Below are 19,916 nucleotides of genomic sequence, written 5' to 3'. Positions count from 1 at the left end.
AAAGCTAATCTATGTCATAAAATTAAATTTTAAAACATCTTAGAAGATTCTAAAAATAAGTAAATAAATAAATAAATAAATAAATAAATAATACAGATCTCCCCTCTTACCAGTAATGTTAGAAAAAATGTCAGGGGGGCAAAATATGTTTTGGTTTATGGAAAAAGAACCCTAAATAAATAATTCACAGGCCCAAGCAAGTTATTTGATTTGAACAGTTCTCATTTCATATTGCAAAGTGTCCTACAGTCCGGGTTTCATCCAGGCAAATGGGTTTCTCTAGTATGTGCTGCACAATGCTAGCTGCTATCATGCATTAATGCTGGCATACCTGAACCTTAACAACTGTATTTTATAAGTGGATCTTTATATTAGATCTTTGTGAAACCACAGAATCTCTTTCCCTTCCAAAGCTCAATAAACAGCTTAGTCAAGGTTTTGACTATCTGTTTCATTTAATTACATATCCCTTGATTTATGGTTAAGGAAAGGCTGTAAATGAGGACATCACATTTGCAATCCAACCTCAAAATGTTTTCAAAATCAGCAACAAAAATCCTCACAAGAAGTCTTATGAAAACAAACCCCCAGGGAGCCAGATGCAGCACAGCCCAGTTGGTTTCTGTGTTTACCGACCAGGAGAGATGAATGGCTGACTTTGATTTTTTCATAGGTGTGCAAATAAGGAGCATTAGACTTGCTTACCCTGAAGTGTTTACCTTCATCTGTCAGTGCTGGGAGCTGAACAGCAGGCACTGTGCCCCAGGGGAGGCATATGCCAGGAGATGTAAGGCTGAGTTAATGTGGCTTGGCAGCACTACATGGCATCAGAAAGGCAGAAGGCAGACTGTCAATTAACAGGGGTGGTAGGCAGCAGAAGTCAAAAAACAGTTTCTAGATGCTCAGTCAACCCACCTTGCTCAGGTGTCAAGAGCGGACAATAAACTGAAAAAAAAAAAAAAAAAAAAAAAAAAAAAAAAAAAAGAGAGAAAGGAAGAAAAAAAAAAAAAAAAGAAAAAAAGAAATCCACACCAAAATCCTGCTCCCAACACACCTGAATGTGGAATCCCCTCTACCCAGATCTGCAGCAAGCTATGCTCTGTCATACCCCCCTGGTATACAGCTGAGCGAGAAAAACCCCAGATAGGAATACTCTTAAATAATTAAGCTCATGAATAGCAATTTCAAAGGAAGCTCTAGGATATGGGATAAACACAGGATATGCCATCGTGCATTATCCAAGATGTATTTTGGTTCACAGATGAACAAACTGCAAAACTGTAGAGAAACATTACAATTATCTATACGAATCCACCCAAAAATTTCTACATCAACATTGTAGCACATGGCTAAGCTGTCATCTATCTTCTAAAGTTAGCTTAGGTATCCTTCCAAATATCTGCTGGTGGCAAAGAATCCACCACATTTCTGGCAAGTTATTCCACTGATAAATTATATTATTATATAAACTGTTAAAATATTTTTTTACTAACAGATTAAAACAGAAATCTCTCCTTCTTGTGGATGTTTTCTTTTAACTTAGGTAAGATTAATATTTTGAGCTACATAAGCCTTTTGATTTAAGGCAGGTGTTCAAGGTTTCCAATCATTCTTTTCAAAGTGTAAAGGACTGGGAGACTCAATATCCTTGAAGGAACCAGCATAAGCACTGGTCATACTTTGAGTTGGCCAATACATTTCTATTTTTTTCAGTTAGAAATGTTCTGCGAGGAGCTACTGATTCACCTTCATGCCATGGAGTGGTTGAGGTGAAGCTTTAAGCAGGGAGTTCAGGTCCAGGATGCAATCTCTGACCAACCTGGAAAAGCAGCCATGAACACAGGGTTTCAGCATAAGGCTTTTTTTTTTTTTTTTTTTTTTTTTTTTCTTTTTGGATAGGCTATTTTAGAGCATTTCATTTGCATAGCAACACATGACAAAAATAGAATTTGACATATCCTACCTATTTTTAAGAAACTGGAATTCCTGTTTGCTGATCAGCCCTGGATATTTCAGTGAAGGTTTCATTAGGGTTATAAACAAAGGCAACAAACTTCCCTTCTCCTTCTAGCCATTTCTGAGACTATATTCTGGCAGCAAGCAGAGCTTTAAAGAAGAAAGTTTTTTTTTTTAAAAAAAACCCTCCCTCAACTGCAAAGGTTTTATCATCTCCACACAGGCTCACTCACCCTGTGGTTGGGAGGAAAACTTACACCCTTTCCATGGGGCAGATGAAATGGCTGAAGAGAGGCCAGGGAGCACGATGGCCGGCGCAGACCCGTGTGAAGTGCCAAGCAGCTCCCTGCATTGAGCTGTCGGCAGAGGCACGCTTTGTACGCAGTAGCCTGGAGATGGAGGCACCCTGCTTCTCTTCTCACACACTCTTTATTAAACAGGCTTTTGTTAGTCTTATAGTTAAGATTAATGCAGCTCAATGAGGTACCAGCTCACTGACTCTTCATTTGATGGGTACATTGCAAAACTGGACAAGTAATTAGAATATCTCCCCCCCACGACTTAATGTATTCCTGAAGTTCAAAGAACTGTTCAATTAAAAGCAGCTGTTGCTGATATTATAGTTATTTCCCACATTGAAATGCTTTTGATGCAGATATACAGGGAAAATTAGGATTTAAGCCACTGGTTATCCTGAGGTAGGAAAAGCTGTGTTTTACCATTCCTTTAGTGCCAGTCCCGGTGGGGCACAGCAGCCTCTTTATGGGACTTGGATTCAGACTGCCTCTCTGCATACAAAAGTCTGTGTCTGAAATCCAGTCCTCGTCTCTTTTTCCTTCTTCACAAAAGAACCAAGAACTTTCACCGGAGCGAGGCTGGCACGCTGTGCTGAGGCTCACCTACCTCACCTCTTCCACTTGTCACAACAGAGACAGCCAGGAGATGGCATCTGTCTGGCATACCTGTCTAACATTAGAGGCAATTTGGCCTCCAAAAGCCCTCTTTAATTTCAAAATAGCAGTGGCAATAACATGACGGGCCTTTAAAAGAGCACTGCAGTTTCAGGTGAATGCCTCTGATTATAGACATAAGTCTGAGTGTTAGTTTCTAACTAACTTGCAGGAGGAAAAAAAACATTGCTTTCAAGAGTGCAAGATGTGAAGAAAGTAAGCTCCAAACCTCTTGCTCTTAAAAGCCCTCAAGTTCTTTTGGTTGTCATGAAAAGACAATTTTTCAAGTTTTTTCAGGGTTTCATTTCTGATTTTTGAATTTGATAACACTATTTGTATTTTCCTAGCAAGGAATGAAGAACACACTCAAGTACCTATCCCTCCTGCCTGCTGAACCTCTGCGTCCTTTAGCCAGGCCATCCTCATTGTCCCCATCATTGCAGGCTCCCTCCTGCACCCGACTGTGTTGCTTGTAACTCTTTGCCTGAACCAGCTGCTAATAAACTTGCAAGGAAACACCAGAATAGGTTGGCCCCCTGGAAGTATGCTGGATTCCAGCACACTATTCCAAAATTCCTAACTCAGTCCCTTTCCAAATATGCTTTTCAGCAGCCTGAGGACTCTATTTGGTTCAACAGCCTGCTAGGGTACATGTAGCACAGCCCACCAGATTTTACATACAACTGTAGCATCTCAAACTCAGTCTGTTTTATTGGTAGGTCAGGGCAAAGGGGAAAAAAAGAAAACACTTTAGAAATTTGATAGAATACTTTTCCCCTCACCAAGTTCTGAAACTTTGAAACAGCTTGTTCAAATAACTTTAAACTTGATCAAATTATTAGCTGCCTTCAGCCCACTCATGCCAAATTTGAAACTCAGCAAAGTAAGAATGAAAGTACTTTAGCAGAGATGCCAGTAAAAAATGGATTTATAGAGGAAAGCAAATTTTATCCTCAGCTGAAGTGTCCCTTGTTGCTCTGTAATGGATATCTAATGGTGTGAGTGTAAGATTGTGTGTTAGACTTACAGAATTGTGTTCAATTAATTCTGACTGATCACTATTCTGTACCACATAACAAATAAAAAATCAGATAATGCACCAATTCCCACTGTTACCCTCTGAAGACACGTGAGATTTTCTCTGCTTCCAAGAGCTTGCAGTAAAAATACACAAGATCCATTGAGGGAAGCAGTATTGACTTCATTTTACATCTAGGCACAGAAAGTGAATTATTCATTTTCACTGATGGAATGGAATTAAACTGGGATCTACTGAATCCTATGACTGAGCTTTATCTGCTTTCTAGTCCACTTGCATCCTTTCCCTTACATTTGTCAGTATTTCTAAAGCAATTTTAAATGTCTTGTTGAAAAAATTAGCAAAATAGAATGCATTCTTATTTATGCTACAGGAGCATTTATGACATGAGTAAAAAATGCTACATGCAGACATGCAGATAATTAAGAAATTATAAGTATTTCTCACATTGCCCACTGATTTACTTTTTTTTAGAAGTCAGTGAGCCTATTTTTTGTGGGTATTGCAGGCCTTTCATGAGCTGAAACTTTATTAAAGTTTCCAGAGGGATGAATCCGCTCCCTTTTTGACCCTAGACATATCTGTATCCTAACAACTACACAAAACAATAGTGAAGTGTGACTAAACGTGAATGGCAATGTGCTGCTGACAAGCTCTGACCATTAACATTTTTCTTTCTGTTTAACTCAGCAGGCGAAAGGCAGCTAACAGAAGCCGTCTGCTGTTAAGAGCACTCACAAGCGTTTCATTGTGAGCATGCAAAAGAAAATGAGAGCAATTCTCTCTGAGAAAGCTACTTTCTAGGTTTTATTATTTCTTTACAGATTAATTGTGGATAAATGCAAACAGCGTATTTAGGAACAGGACACTTTCTTCTGTTGGGATCTTTGAAGCCTGCAACCCAAGCAGGTGAAATAATTGAGACGTACAAGGCCAACATCTGCTGTGCAATTGTACTAATATGATTAGTTTTGCCATGGTGTTACTAAAAGAAGAATATAGTCCTTTTATAGCTTAATTGATCACATTTAGATGTTAGGTGAAGCCTGAATGCAATGGGAAACCTTCTGCCAGGGGTCAAGAAGGACTCCCCCTCACACTAGTCTACAGCCTCGTTATTAACCACCAACCTGAAGCCCCTTCGACTGCAACAGGGTTTGGGCAGGCACAGCACTCAGCTCTCCTCCTTTCTGGGCAAAAGTACTAGCAATGTTAACTGGTGTTACAGAAAAGGTATGTCCAACCTTGCCTGCAGTCATGTTTTGAAGGAAAGCAATGAGCCTGGCTCAGTTCTTGGGAAAAATCATTGTAGGTTCCCATGTTCAGGAGGTGATTCATAGCACTGAACCCTGAATGGATGGAAGAACCTGAGTGTTGTCCAGGATATGAACCCCTATTTCAGGCGGGGCTCTGTGCTTAGCATTTTCAACTGGTTTCTCTGCAAGTCTTCCTGCTCACAGCACTGGGCGCTTTGATTCCCGTTCTCTGACACCTGCCTTAGCTTCCCTGTGCCTGGAGCCTTGGAAATTAACAGTGAATTCTGGATACTGCAGAGGAGACCTGGCACTTAGAATCTGGGGATTACAGCACCTTGCTTTTGAGCATGCAAAACTGGGGATTCTTTTTGCGCCTTGATCCCCCATGATCGATGCAACCAGTGGCTGTTTGGTACTCCCCTCTGTAGTGTTACAGAATCGGTCCACAAAAACTGTTCCAGACAAGTTAATCAGCTAACAAAGAGGCATTCCTAAAAACACCATTACACATTTCTCTGTCTACAGATATGACAAGAATCAGATCAGATGAAACCTTTGGCTATTGTGAATCAATATTACCATTGCAATCAATACATATGTGCTGATTTACAACTGAGGAAGATCTAGACAGTAAGATCAATTAAAACAATATTTTAGGAGAGAAACAAAGGCTGTACAGCAATGTTCACCTATAAGAGAGCCTCTCCTCATAAATATCATGCTGTAGTCCTTTGGATTGTTACTGGAGGGTTCCACGGCACTTAAATATAAAGGGCCAATTTTGAAGTACAAAAATTTAAGTAAAGAAAAGCAAAGCCCATGCTCAGTGAATTATGGAGAGTCCGTGAAGGCAGTAAGTGTGAGAATCCAATCCCCGCTCACAGAAAGAGCCCTACTGTATGTTCCTACAAATATTGATGTTTGAAATCCAAAGCACATGTGATGCATTAGTGTGAAACAGGGATTACATACATGCTGCTCTCTGCCCTGCAGTTCAGGAAAAGTCCTTATGTAATGAAGAACTGAAAGACTTATGAGGGAATCCAATGGACTGTTATTGTGTAAAAATACCAGTGCTCTCCAAAGTCAACTCACAGTTGCTCAAATGTATGCCGGTATGTGTTTTGTTTTCCAATAGGCCTGAGAGAGAAGGAGCCCCATTCATGTCAGACCCTGTTAATCTCATACCTACAGCTTGGCCTGTGTGAATGAAACAGTGACTTGGGAAAGCCACTGCTTTTCTTTCCAGTCAATTCTCAAACATATAAAACCTACCGCAGGAGATCCAAACACACTCAAACAATAACAGGCAATTTTACCAATTACAGAAACTACTTGTAGGCAATAAGAATGGAACTTTTCATCTAACTATGGGCTCTGATTTGGGGTGTTTGAAAATAAAGAATGATTTCTTGATGCTTCCTCTAAGCATCCTCTAAGTTTTAACTGTACATGACACAAATGCCTAGAGCAATTCTTCATATAAGAAGTTAAGAACAAAAAGCCAACCAAAGTTAAGAACAAAAAAGAAAGCAAAAGGTAGCAACAGAACATCAAGGTTGTGGTGTTCCCACATGTTACCTATGAAAATACTATTTAGTGGGCATAGAAATAATAGGATGAAACTCGGAGTTTTTCATAGGCCAAATTCAGTGCTCTTTTGAAACAATTATGCAAAGCTCCCATTAACTTCAACAGCGTAACTCAACAGCGTGTGTAATTGTTCAAGAAATGTTCAATAGTAGCTAAAAAGAAACCTTCATATTCCCTTCAGATACAGTAAATGCTCACATCTGACACTCTGGGATGTTTTGATTTACCAATCACATCTTATCCCACATACAAAATTTCAATGCTAAATAAAACTATTGCTATAGAAATAAGACCTTTGCTTTCAAGAATTTATCAGAAGTTGCTTGTAAATCCTTGGCTCTGTTTGAGATCTCTGTTAAGACATGATTGGAATTGTCATATGCGAAGTTTACCACATTGCATAACTCTGCGTTGGTATGGCAGGATGTTTTAATCCATTCTTGTTTCTGCAGCCAAGCGAGCAGGACCATCTATGTTTCCAGATCACCTAAGCCTCAGTGATACTGTATTGGTATGGAAAAGTACCATTGGGATAACAGGCCCTCTGACAAAGTGAAGGAATTATACCTTGAAGGAATGAAGGAATTATATCAGGTTTATATCTTCCTTCATTTATTAGCGTCTAAGTCCTCATAAGACATAGTCCCATAATATGTGCAAATACAGCTAAGTCATTAAAGTCTAGTCCAGGCATCTACATTTTCTCTTGGGCTACATTTTCTGGCCTCTGAGAAGGCTCTTCTCTTCCCTTCATCACTGCTGACTGTACAGTCTAGGCTGTAATCAGCCCACGCATTCTCAGACTGATATGTTCTGCCACTAGACAGCCTGAGACGCATAACATGATCACTCACCATGCTTCTACCCTTGATTAACAAAGTTGAATCTTATAATTCTAGCAATAAAGATGTACATACAAATATCCATGAGCTTCCTGATCATACTGAGAAATCACTTAGTAGGGTGCCAGATTCCAGAAACCCCAGTCCTGTATCTTTCCCTGCAAAGGTATGAATGAAGGTTAAGATTTATCCAGACCTTCATTTATACTTTATGAATGATCCCCAGAGCTAGAAATTTGGAGAGTCTGAGCAACAGTTCTTTATGTTCCATTAAAATATGTAGGGTTTGGTGTGCTGTCGCTGAAGACTCAGAGTAGAAACTATTTTAAGTCTGTCTGCGTTTCTAAATGGCTTTTGTGAAGGTCAGTATGTTATTGGTAACTTACCAGGTGTGTTCATGCTCTACTAGGTCACAGTGGCCCTGTAACAACTTGCTGGCACTACAACAGAGGTCTGCTCCCTTAGACAGGGAAGTTTCAAAGGAAATGGGGAGCTGGGGTGCAATTAAATTTGCCACCCAGCTCCAACTAAGTTTTTAATGGAATTTGAATAACTAAATCTCCTAGCACATTGTGGAAATATCCTTCCAACAAAGTAGGCTTAAAGAGATGATTTGGGTTCTGCCCAAATATTTCATGTTTGGGGACTGAAAGCCAATGTTCGCATGGACTGGGAGGAGTACCTCAGTGTTACACTGACTACCAAACTTTTGAGCTGCATGAGCCTGCTCATATGCTTGTAAGAGGTCCAAGAAAATTGTGGCTAAACCTCATCTAAAAGATAAGCAGCACAACAGCAAGATGGAAAGAATGAATACACGTTTCTGTAAAGGATTTTTCTCACTACCAACCCATTGTATGAGTCAGTAACCTTTGCAAGTGCAATGACAGGAAGGCATCCTGCAAGTGCAGCAGGTGTTTAATCACATCTTTTTAGGAAAAGAATCTATGTTACTGTTGTTACCAAGAAGTAAACTAAGTGTACCATGTCTGAAGACATCAACACCCACAGATGTAAAAACTTTAAATCCTGGTTTCATCCTGCTTCCCCAGGGGCCACCAACTTGCTCAAGACTGATCCTGGTAACAAATTTTATATTTGATTGGATTTTCAAAGAAAGATATTTTCAACTCATGCAAATTTTGCAAAAGTAGAGGGCAGAAAGCTCGGATGGCACAACCCAATCAGTAAATTCTCCAACTGGAATAAGATGCACACTCTGGAATTTTTCTACTAAGAATTTTTCTTAATTTAGATCAAAACGTACTATGTTTCCAATTACTGATATTTAAGACTATCAGGTACTTATAGAGAAGAGCTCTTTGAAACATTAGCTTGTTTCAAGCAAAAAAATACTGAAACATTTCACAATGGTAGAAAAAAGCATGTTAAATACAATGTAAGTTCTGGCCTTGACATAGGAATGTCCAGATAAGATTCCATAGCTTCATAACTCAAGAAGTCACAGTTGTCTGAGAGCCTTGTCTTGGGACTTCATGGAAATTGCACAGAATTTCAGGTCTTGCTTAAAGTACCATATGCCAAAATGAAAGAGTGAAGGAAAGGAACGATCAGAGCAGAGAATAACCAGCTTTGCTTTAAAAGCAAAAATCAGTTGTAAATTGAAGAGAAGTCTCTATTACAGTTGGCTTAATCTAAAGAGCACAAGAATTTTATATTCCTCGTAATTCACCCAGGATGTTCACATTCATCCAGTTCTGAAAACCCAGTAAACTTTTGGTCTGCACGACATCTGTGACAATGAGTTCTTCAGATCAATCATCATCTAGACAACTTTTTCTGTGTTGCCTTTTGGTCCCCACTTTCAAAAAAAAGCATCCAATGTATTTTCACTATGTTATTTCCTAGCCTTTTGCCAGGTCTTTTTTTTTATTCATTGCTTCTACAAGCCTGAGGTCTGCCAAGCCAGACCTAGCCTGCCTTTGGTAGCTGTGCTTGAGTTCACAGAACATTGTCATCCAGTTTGTTTGGTCTGAATTGTCCATCAGAACAATAATTAATCTCTCATGTCAGTCTGTGTCCAATGCCTGGATTCACTTGCTGTTAGTGGGTTCACTCCAGACCAGAGCTAGAATGAGAACTAAAACTAGGTCATGTGGGCAACTGGGACAAAGTCTTGCCCCAAGCCAACGTGGCATTATAAACATAGCCTCAGTCTTTTCAAGCACAGAAGAGACTCCTGCTGTATGAGAATAAATATTTTCAAACAGAAATAACTGACATCTTTAAATAGAGTATGATCCACTGTGGACAAGAGATGAGCAAAAAAGCAAGACATGCTTTCTGAATAGTCTTTTTGCACATCCTTTACTACTCTAGTAGAAGATAAAAGTCCAAAGAACACCTCAGAGGTTGGGAAAGGATAAAGGAGGGCAAGCTCTGGACAAAAAATTAAAGACAGAGAAATTTCTAGGACTAGCAGGAAAAAAAAAAAAAAAAAAAATCAGTGCCAAGGGGAAGTACTTAGAAAATGCAATAAGCAAGGTAAGGAACAAGAGGGAAGCAGGCAGCACATAGACCAGATACCAAGGTGAGACACAATATGCTTGGTGAGCCAGAGCACACAGGCATGGTGGGACAGTTCTGTTGGACTCCGGACATTTCTCAGGTGTGGAAATGTTACTTGTCCATTCAAAGAATGGATGCTTCTGACTTGGAATTGGGAAATACTTAGCTTATGAGATACGCCATGTTCTGTCCTCTGTTAAACCCTCTGCAAAGTTCTAGCCATCCCCTTCTTCCCCTCAGCACCATGATGCCCTCTGCATCACTTGTAGCATTCTCTGTGGACGGGCACGGCTTCAGCGTCCAAACTGACTCTGACCTGCAACCTTCAGTGCTAGGTGGCTCTTATCCAACCTACAACAAGGGGATATTCAGCAACTGCCCGATTACCAATTTATTAATAGAAGGCAGGGGTGTTTACTATGGCAGCTGCAATATGGACAGGCTCACTGCCTCTCTCCCATGCTCACCCTAATGTAACAGGAATTGCTCCAGCCTTATTGCTGTCACTGCCACCAGTTACTCTAGCTGGGTGGCCCTAGAACTTCCAGGAACTTGGTGTCTGTAGCTAGCAAAAGCCCAGGTTTCCTAGCTACAGTACTAAAGGCTTTTTCTTCCAGTCTAGCTGGCAGGAGTACTTCCTACTCTGGCTGCTGCAAGATGGGCTGAACATCTTTCTGCCCCTTACATGACGTGGAGACAATTGCAGTGCACTGGGCAGCTCACCAGTCCAAGTGTTTTAAAGCCAGGGCCTGAATGGGAGCTGACAGCAGTAGAAGGAAGTAGAGGTTCGTGTGATTATTAGAGCCCACCTTTTCTGAATCTACAGACGTAGAAGAAAACTGTCATCTGTACTTTAAGCTCACAGGAGATAAGCAGAGGAAGGAATGGTTTGTACCACATGTGCTGCAAAGCCTTAGTAAAGAATGAAAACAAATTGCAGTGCTGACTTTGTCTATGAAAACCAGCGAAGCCTCAACCATGCCGACATTTTGTTGAAAAATATTGAATCAATTAGTGACCATAGCTTTTTCACATAGCTTCCAAACAGCAAAACATATTTTGGCATAAATAAAAATCCGCTCTTTATTGAATCCTTATAGGGCAAGTTTCAGAGCAGAAGGAATTCTCAGCAGCAGAGTCACCAGGCTGGACCTCTGCAGCAGGGGCTCACTCACACAAGCAGGGGAAGCTTTGATATTAGACGGGAGGCAGAACACAGAACTGTGGCCTCACAGTTTAGGCCTCATTTTAAGGCCAGCTCAAGTTGCTAAATGGGTTGCAGTAGGACTTCATGTGTGTAACAAGGGTGAGTGCCTCCCTTTTGTACAGCAGCTGTAGCACTAAGGATTTTGTCCCCCAGCCCTCCCCAAGGTAACTTGGTGGGAAACTGCTGTCACCTGGCTTCAGTCTTCCTTTGTCCGTCAAAAAACAGAAGTGATTTACATGGCACCCTGATCTTCCCAGCTGATCTCCAGCAGATGTTCTTCCCTCTCAGGATAGCACTCAACGGCCTCTACAGCATTTATCTGCTCTCTGAGGACTTCTAGGTTTGTCAGTTTTGGGGATTCCTATCAGGGTTTTAGATATAAAACAGCAAAAGTCAGTAATTTCTTTCACCCTATTATCCCTCCAGAAGCCAGCTTCCTTTCTGATTCCATTCCTCAGCTGTGTCCTCTAAAAAAAAAACCAACAGCCATTGATCTTCCAGAAGTCCCACTCAATATATCTTCACTCACTCAAAGCTTTGTTCTCACTTCGATTAGGGGATTTCTATCTCCAACTTTTGCTTTGCAAGGCCTGCAAAAATCCCAGCTAAGGAAATGATTTCTCTCTAAATTAACCCCATAATTCCGGATATAAAAAGTGTAGATACACACAGGAAAAAAACCAACAAAACACCTACACTGAGCACAGCTGGAGCACAAGAGAACTAATTTGCACTTCTAAAGTATTTTGAAGCATCCAAAACAAAGACCATGTTTTTAAATGGTTTTTCACCCTCAGCTGTACAAGGTGACCAAAAATCATCTTATACACATTAGGCATAGCAATTGCTTATTTTTTTTTTAGGATACTTACCAGGCTTTGCCATAATTAGCTGTTAGAAGTGAAATTTCACATGCTAAATGTCTGCCAGAGAATCGTTGTTATTTCATTTTCCATGCTGTGGTAAAAAAGGTTAGCTCTTTCCAACAATTAAATTAGGTGGGCAATCTTATTCTGTGCACATTAAATATATTCTCATATATACTCTCTCTTTTTTTTTCTTTTTTTTTTTCTTTTCAGAGAGTTCTGTTGAAAAAGAGAGTTGCAATTTAAATGAGTTATTCTCTTGGCAGAAATGAGCTTCTGTCTTCCCCACTAATAACAATTCAAAGTTGGCCAAACAGTAAGTCACTGGGGAAAAAGAAGTACATTTGCTTATATTCATTAGTGTCATAGAGCTTGGCAATTAAACTCTACAGTGAGTATATTTCAGATTTTAAGGGGCTTATCAGGACTTTTCCCACGATTGATTTTTCAGTCATGGGATGATTTGATGCTGTAACCAGCATCAAATCTGAGATAATAGGAAATGTTCCTCTTTCATCTGCATGTGTCACAGAACAGAAAGCAGCCTGGCACAGATGTAAGGAGAAGACCCTGCATGGAACTAGAAAAGCCCCAGGAGAAAAGGACAAATTGACAAGGTGATCAGGCGCAAGGAGGAGACTGGGCAAAAAGCAGTGGAGGCAATGATGATGCAGAGATCAGAGGGCAAGAGCTGAAGAGGAAGTCAGAGAAAATCTCACAACTTGGAAGGACAAGCAAAAAACGAGTACCTGTAACTGCAGATTTCCACAATTTGTTATTCCTTTGATGTCAGCAAGCATTCTTAAACTGTGCTGGCTGGCTGACATCTTGAAGCTTTGGAGACTACTGGTTTCTTCATTTTGTCATTGTAACTGTTGTTAAATAAAATGCCAGACATTCAGAGAAAGGCTGCATGTAGTACCTATGGCCTGCACAGCCAAGTCTCGGGAGAAAGCCGAGGTTCAGCTTAGACGTCTGCATGCCAACCTCTGTGGTACTTTGCTGTATGTGCCTGTGCCTGCTTTCATGAAGAGTATCAGCATTTCCCTGAAGAAACTGGAACAATGCACACAAAAATGTAAGTTCTGGTAGACAGTATCCATCCAGCTTCCACTGTGCTGGCATCTAAATTTTGAATAAGAGCAATGGTAATTTAGGTCAGTTAAAAGATTTTGCTAGTTCCTCTTTGTCCAGCTAAGTGCAAGAGGGATGCAACATACCTAAGAGGCTCACAGAATCCAAGAGATTTAAAGAGATCATTCCTAATTGTTCTACTGATGTCTAAAGTAAGAAGCAGTTGCACACTTTGGTGTGACATCTCCGGGCAGCAGTACACATCCAAGCCATTACTACAGAGCAGGCTGTATCATGGCTGATATTGACTTGCTCCCCTAGGAAACCCTTAACAGTGCAATGCCAATCAACAATGAAATGTGTAGAAAAGTGAATGGGCTGAACCACTTTGTGCAGACCTCTCTGTTCCCTACTAACAGCTACACCAGCAATGACAGTTTGGATGCTGTTAATTTACAACAGAAATAATAGAGTAAAAATAATAAATAAATAAATAAATAAAAATAAAAAAGGAAAAGAAAAAAAATAAAAAAGAAAGAATTCACTTTCATAATTCTATGTGGTATATCTTCTCATGGAAGGTGTCCCTGCCCATGGCAGGTGAGTTGGAATTAAGTTGGGCTTTAAGGTCCCTTTCAACCCAACTTTTGATTCCTCACTCAATCTGCCTGATATTGCCCTTCACCTACCTGAAACTTTCAGATTACTTCTCAAACTAAACTTTCATCTTCTTTAACATTTTCAAAATTATGGAGTTCTACAAAGGTGGTAGCAGCTGAAAAGGTTTCATCACAGCTAGCAAAATCTCACTGTAGAATCCCACCAAATGTGGGATTCAAAAGCTAGACACGTGTATAATGACCCCATGGGATAGTCAGGATATCAGGATGAAGAAAATCTTGATCTCAAAATTATCTGCATGAGCTGATACTGCACTGGAGTCAAAATTGTCTTCACCTATCTTTATTTTATGACATCTACACTTTTCATTTTTATAGAAGTGTTTATGCATGCCTCTAACTAAAGATCATCTTTTCAGTTGCAGGAAACACCAGTTTAAATACAGGAAAACATTTGGTAAAAAAATTGTGACTGTCAGTGTTAGATCAATATGTAAACCCTATTGCCTGCTGTTCAGACATAGTCCCTTAACGTTTTCCTTAACTCTATGCTCATCCTTCACCTTCTGTTCCACAAAGCTCAGCTCTAGGCTTCTTGGTCTATTAATTTTATGACACCTTTATGTTCAAATCTTGACTTAACCACTCGCTGTGTCAGTCTCTCAGCACACATACTGCCCTGTGCTCTCATGCAGTAGACTCAAACCCTGGCTCTGTAGATACCCGATTTGTTTTCTAGAAGCTTGTTACTTGGACAAGATTCTGACAAACCAGAATGTCAGCCCGGGTTTTTTGGCAGTGCGCCTCTGCTTTCTGTTTCCGTAAGAGGCCTTTACTTTCCCAAGCTTCTTGTCCCACTGGTAGTTTTATAAAAAAGCTCAGCAGGTCCCTGGAAGTTCACAAAGCCTTCTTCATTCACAAACAAGCTGCTTGCGAGCCCCTGAACAGAATGGCTCTATCCGTGACGTCTGATTGACCTTCAAGAACTGCACACATGACAGAAAAAATAATAATAATAAAAAAGGGGGCAGAAAGTTTAAGGAAATAGACAAATGAAGAACAAGGGGCCCATCAGTGTGTTAGTAATGTGGTGAATGCGAGAATTAAAGATATAAATATCATGATGGGTTATATTTGCATTGCCTCAGTCTGGTTAAAAGAAAGAACCCCAGAGCTAGGAACCGACGCCTCTTGCATCCCTAATGGCTTCTATATAAAAATTGTCATTTTCTTTGTATGATTAAAATAAAGAGCATCGGCAAAATAAACTCTCCCTTCCTACATGTTTCTTTTAGTGAATCCACTGCTGATAGAAGATGCCAATTTAACAAGACTGCAGACAGAGCCCTTCTGTCTGAAGAATAGATACAAGACAAGCAGTGGCAGGGAGAGGGTCTCTGCCACACACACAGCTCCGAGACCCAGGAGACCACCCCAAGAAGGAAAGGAGCATTTGGGCCTTGGCCTCCTTACCGACAGCAGCAGCCGGGGAGCCAGTCGGTGCCATTTCTCAGAGCGACTTGCAGACAGTCTGGAGTCGAATCCCCTGGAAGTAGGCTGAAGCTGACAGGTCATTTAGCACCATTTTCCCCTGGGTACTGCTGACTATTGCTCTTGAGAGTACAAGGCACGTCATTAGCCATCTCTGCTGCATGGGTCATTCAAGCTACTGCCACCTCCAGTTAGTCTAGTGGGCACCATCCCTGCCCTCTCTTTGTTCACCTACCCCACTAATCACCTCTCCATCCTACTTCGAATCACAGTGATCTTTCAAAACAGACCCAACCCTATTTTATCTTCCCCAGCAAGCTCACTTGCTGTCTCCTTCCTACTGGTACCTTGGAACCTGCTCTTCCTTCCCAGTGGGCATTTTTCTTATCTTCCAGTCACTCCAAAGCAATTGCAACATGGCAGCAAGGACTTCTTGGGTTTGAGCTGTCAGCAGCTGACCAACACACTCTCACTCTTCAGCGAATCCCATGCCCATGCATTTCAAACTTTGCATTTTGAATTTCAGAACTTTTAACTCCTTCCCCACTGCCCCCCACTGACTCCTGCCCATCTCTGGCAGCACTTCCCACTGCCATGACCTGCTCAGTGCCAGGCTCTGACAGCTGCAGCTGCTGGAGGAGCATGGTCAGGCAGGGGGCAAGTGGCTCCCTCCCAAGCACCTGCTTTGTGATATCAGGGACAGGAGATGGTAGTGTGTTACCCCTTTTCTCTCACTTGATCTAATGATTCATGACAGTGACAGAAAGGATGCAATGGACTTGTGTTTTATGTCAAATGTCAACACGTTAAGAGCCATAATGGCTTACAAGACTGGCAGTGGAACAGAGCTCAGTCCTGACTAAGGGTGACCACAAGCTAGGAACAGGTCCTGCCTGCAGATGGCCTTATCTTGGATGAACTTCTGCACCAGATACTGAGTTTCCAACTGTCTGAAAAAGCATGATCATTTTAGGTAACATATCTAATAGCTCTCCATCAAGCTGACTGTCAGTGAATTAGTCATGGAAATTGGATTAGTTTGTGTTACTTTAGAAGCAGTCACTCCAGTTTAACACTAAGTCATGCTGGAAAGGCTCTGTTGAGAAAATGATGACATTTCCTATACTGCAAGTGCTTTTTGGGTAAACAAGGATTTTCATCTTTAGGAATGTAAATCCAGAATGCTTCAGCTGTGTCCTAATATCTCAAAAACTATCTTAGAGCCACTGAAGGATATATGCAAAGTCAGGTAACATGTCCAAGGAAGGCAGGCAGTGGCAACCCCGCAATGACTTGGATCACGGACCTCATTTTTAATGCCCTTTTTCCAGCCTGGTCTCTATCACTGTAAGCACAATATATTTCCCCAGAAGCCATTCATGTAAACAAGCTATCACTTGTTGCTATTGAGACTGATTTTTAAGCCAGTATGTGGCTTGTCTGAGATGGTTAACATTTGCCCTGGCATGTTCATCAGTACAAGAAATGTACCCAAGTGTGTCATTTGGCACTAACGCCAACTAGCATGGAACAGTCCTCATCGCTGCTATTAGCTTCACCTACCCTGCAGCAGGGTGACCATATCCTAACTGCTTACTGCAAACTGCTAACTCCTGAACCACGCCCAGGAATCATGTAGGAGATTTCCAGGTAATGGAAGAGGAACCATGCCAGGAACTTTTGGAGCAATCTAACAATACAGAGAATGAGTTCCAGTACTGAGGAACACTTCCCGACCCAGTACTGAGGAACACTTCCCGACCCAGTTTACTTTTCTAGTAGACGAAGCCTGTGAGAACCCTTTTTATTGCTAGCTTTGCTGGGCTGAGTCACAGTTAGCAAAAATGGTAATGTATGAAAGTTTTCCCACTGTAGACATAGATCCCAGGTATTTGAACATGTTTTCTCTACTGTTACAGAAAGCTCTGGAAAGTATTACTTCCTCCTCTGATTCTCAAGAATGTAATAATTTTCAGGCTCAGTCATATGAAACAACCAGCTTTTTATCCCCAACCTTGTTGTGTCTTCAATTCAGGACTTACCAGTCTCATGCAGATTCTTATAGGTTGTCCTGGTTAAATCAAAGCATAGAGTTATATAAATTCTGTTTACAGATCCTTTATTATTAAAAATGAAACAAACACCTCTCAAATGATAATTACAGCATGTGATTTTTAAGTGGTCATGTTCTTCCCTGAATCTATACGAACACTGATGAAATTTCTGAATGCAAGTTGAAGGCAGCAGTTTAGAAAAGGAAGCACGAAAACAAACTATTTATGAGGCAAGAAAAATCCCATTTTGAGATCACTTTTGATATTTCACAAACTTTGTGAAATATTTGCACTGGAACAGTGCAATATTCAAAGGTGTACAGCATATGGAAACTCTAAGCCAGCTGCATAAACAAATAACATTTCTAGAAGCTAGAAAATGGAGAAAGAATAAACTTGCAAAAGACAGCAACAATGGAGCATCAACATCTGAACATATCAAGAAAGGCCCTTGCAGAATAAGACCGTTCCTTCTGCAACTGTTTTAAGCTTGGCCCCTTCTCTAAGTGAGTACTTAATACCACAGTCCGCTGCAATGACCAGTTCACTCCCCTCTGTTTTTGCAAATCACATTTTTATCTTCAGAGCTGGTAAAGCCCAGAATTCATGAAGACCTCTGCCGGGGGGAGCGCTCCGTATTTGTTCTGTAAACCCAGCTGCAGCAAGTGTTGCTTTGATAACCAAGGGGGGAGCTCAGAGAAATCCTTCTGCTAAGCTGCTGGCCGCTCCAATGTCAACAAAAAAACTACCCGAACATCACCTCCATGGTTTACAGAAGGTGTCCTGATACCAGCTCTCCCCAGAAAGCTCAGCACCATGTGATACCCCAAGCAAGATTCCTGCCATCATGAATACTTACCAAAACTAAAACTTTTTTCCATTATATTTTTCCTTTTCTTAGCATCCAATCATACCAAACTTAAATTAGTCTGGTAACCATTCACAGTAGGCATATTTGGTGTGATTCTCATGTCTTCTAATAACCCAGTAGAAACAACGTCTTATTATTGATGTACACGAAACTGAAGTGATTTTCACTAATATGCCTACCATGTCACCCAGCAGAAAGGAAAATGAAGCCTGCTCTAATTGCCTGACTCCCTAGAGGCGGTGACCTGGTCCCATCCAGACATAAGCCGGAATCCCCAAGAATTCAGTTTCCTTTCTCCATCAATACATGACTACATTGAGCTCCTTGACACACAGTCATCAGCTTGGATATCAGAAGGTACAAAGTCTTGGAAACAGACCTCTAAGCTCTTGTGTGTGTGTGTGATATGCCTGAGGATATCACACATGGAGCCTGAAGAGCCCTTTAAATTCTGGAGCATCTTTACTGCACATAGAACAAGCTGTTAGGTGAACAGCTACTCACAGCAGAACATCAGCATCTTAACACGTCTTTCCACTTATCGCTTCACATGCTCATTTTCTGTTAATTGCAGTTGTCCCTAGAGATTTTTTATTGTCCCTACAATTCTGTTCCTACAATTTCCAGAGCTGGCTATAAAACCAAGTATAAACTTGGCTGAGGACTGCTTTGTAGCTTCTTAGGATATTTTACCAAAACAGGAAGGATACGGAAGTGGCTCAGAGCATAATGCAGGTGACAATATAATGAGTAGTGTTACAGGGATCACCCTTGCAGGCAGCGTAACAACTTTCTTTAACTACTGCCCCACTCCAAGACTTGTCATTCCTTCCATCCTCCTAGGAAACCATCAGAGGTTTTACAGAGTCATCATTCTGTCAAGCATCTTTCAGTTGCAGTGATCCATCACCTGCAGCCTCAGTGCTGCTGAGTTTTATAGTTTTATTTCAAGACTGGAATATTAAGAAACGCTATGTAGTTCCACATGGAATGAAATAGGGCAAGGACTGAGCTTGAATTTTGTAACAGGCATTTTTACCCTCTCAGCTCGTGGTAATGCACTAAAACTGTTCCCCAAGGCACTGGAAAAAAAGATTCTATCTTCTTCAGGAATGTGAGCAAACTGAAATGTTTGAGACCTCAGCAAGCCTGGACAAAATTAACCAGCACTCTGACCTGGTCACAGCTTTCCATTTGCGTATGTGTGGACAAAGACACGTACTTAATGGCTCAAGACAAAATACAGAGAGAAGTGGTGAAGAATGCAACTACCTTGATGAGAATTTGAAGACCCTCACTAAGGCTAGTACCTGCCAGCTTTTATAAACATTCAAAATGACTGTATTTGGTAAGAACTTCTGTTTTACTGATTGCTAAGTCTATTGTTTTATTTTTAAATATTTTTTGTTTTGTTTTCTAATAACCAGACATGTTTCATGTATTTTCTGAGGTTCAGATCTCCTTTAAAGCCCAGGCTTTGGCCTTTACCTGTTGGAATTACTGCAGCTGCCTAGGAACAGACCAGACACACCTCTGATTTCCCCAGACATTCAGCACTAAGAACCTTA

The 19,916-nt window shown here is 40.9% G+C and overlaps 1 long non-coding RNA gene across 1 annotated transcript in view; it reads right to left on the bottom strand.

Moving 5' to 3' along the window:
- Nucleotides 1-1,340: 1,340 nt before the first annotated feature.
- The window catches only part of LOC137859150 (uncharacterized), a 71,448-nt gene continuing 52,872 nt past the window's right edge, over nucleotides 1,341-19,916 (bottom strand). Inside the window, exon 3 of the long non-coding RNA XR_011098176.1 lies at nucleotides 1,341-1,819. This is a non-coding gene — a long non-coding RNA (uncharacterized lncRNA). The remainder of the gene's footprint in view (nucleotides 1,820-19,916) is intronic.

This window comes from Anas acuta, chromosome 7 (genome assembly GCF_963932015.1).
Source record: "Anas acuta chromosome 7, bAnaAcu1.1, whole genome shotgun sequence".
Classification (NCBI taxonomy): domain Eukaryota; kingdom Metazoa; phylum Chordata; class Aves; order Anseriformes; family Anatidae; genus Anas; species Anas acuta.
This window is presented reverse-complemented; position numbering and strand designations above follow the sequence as displayed.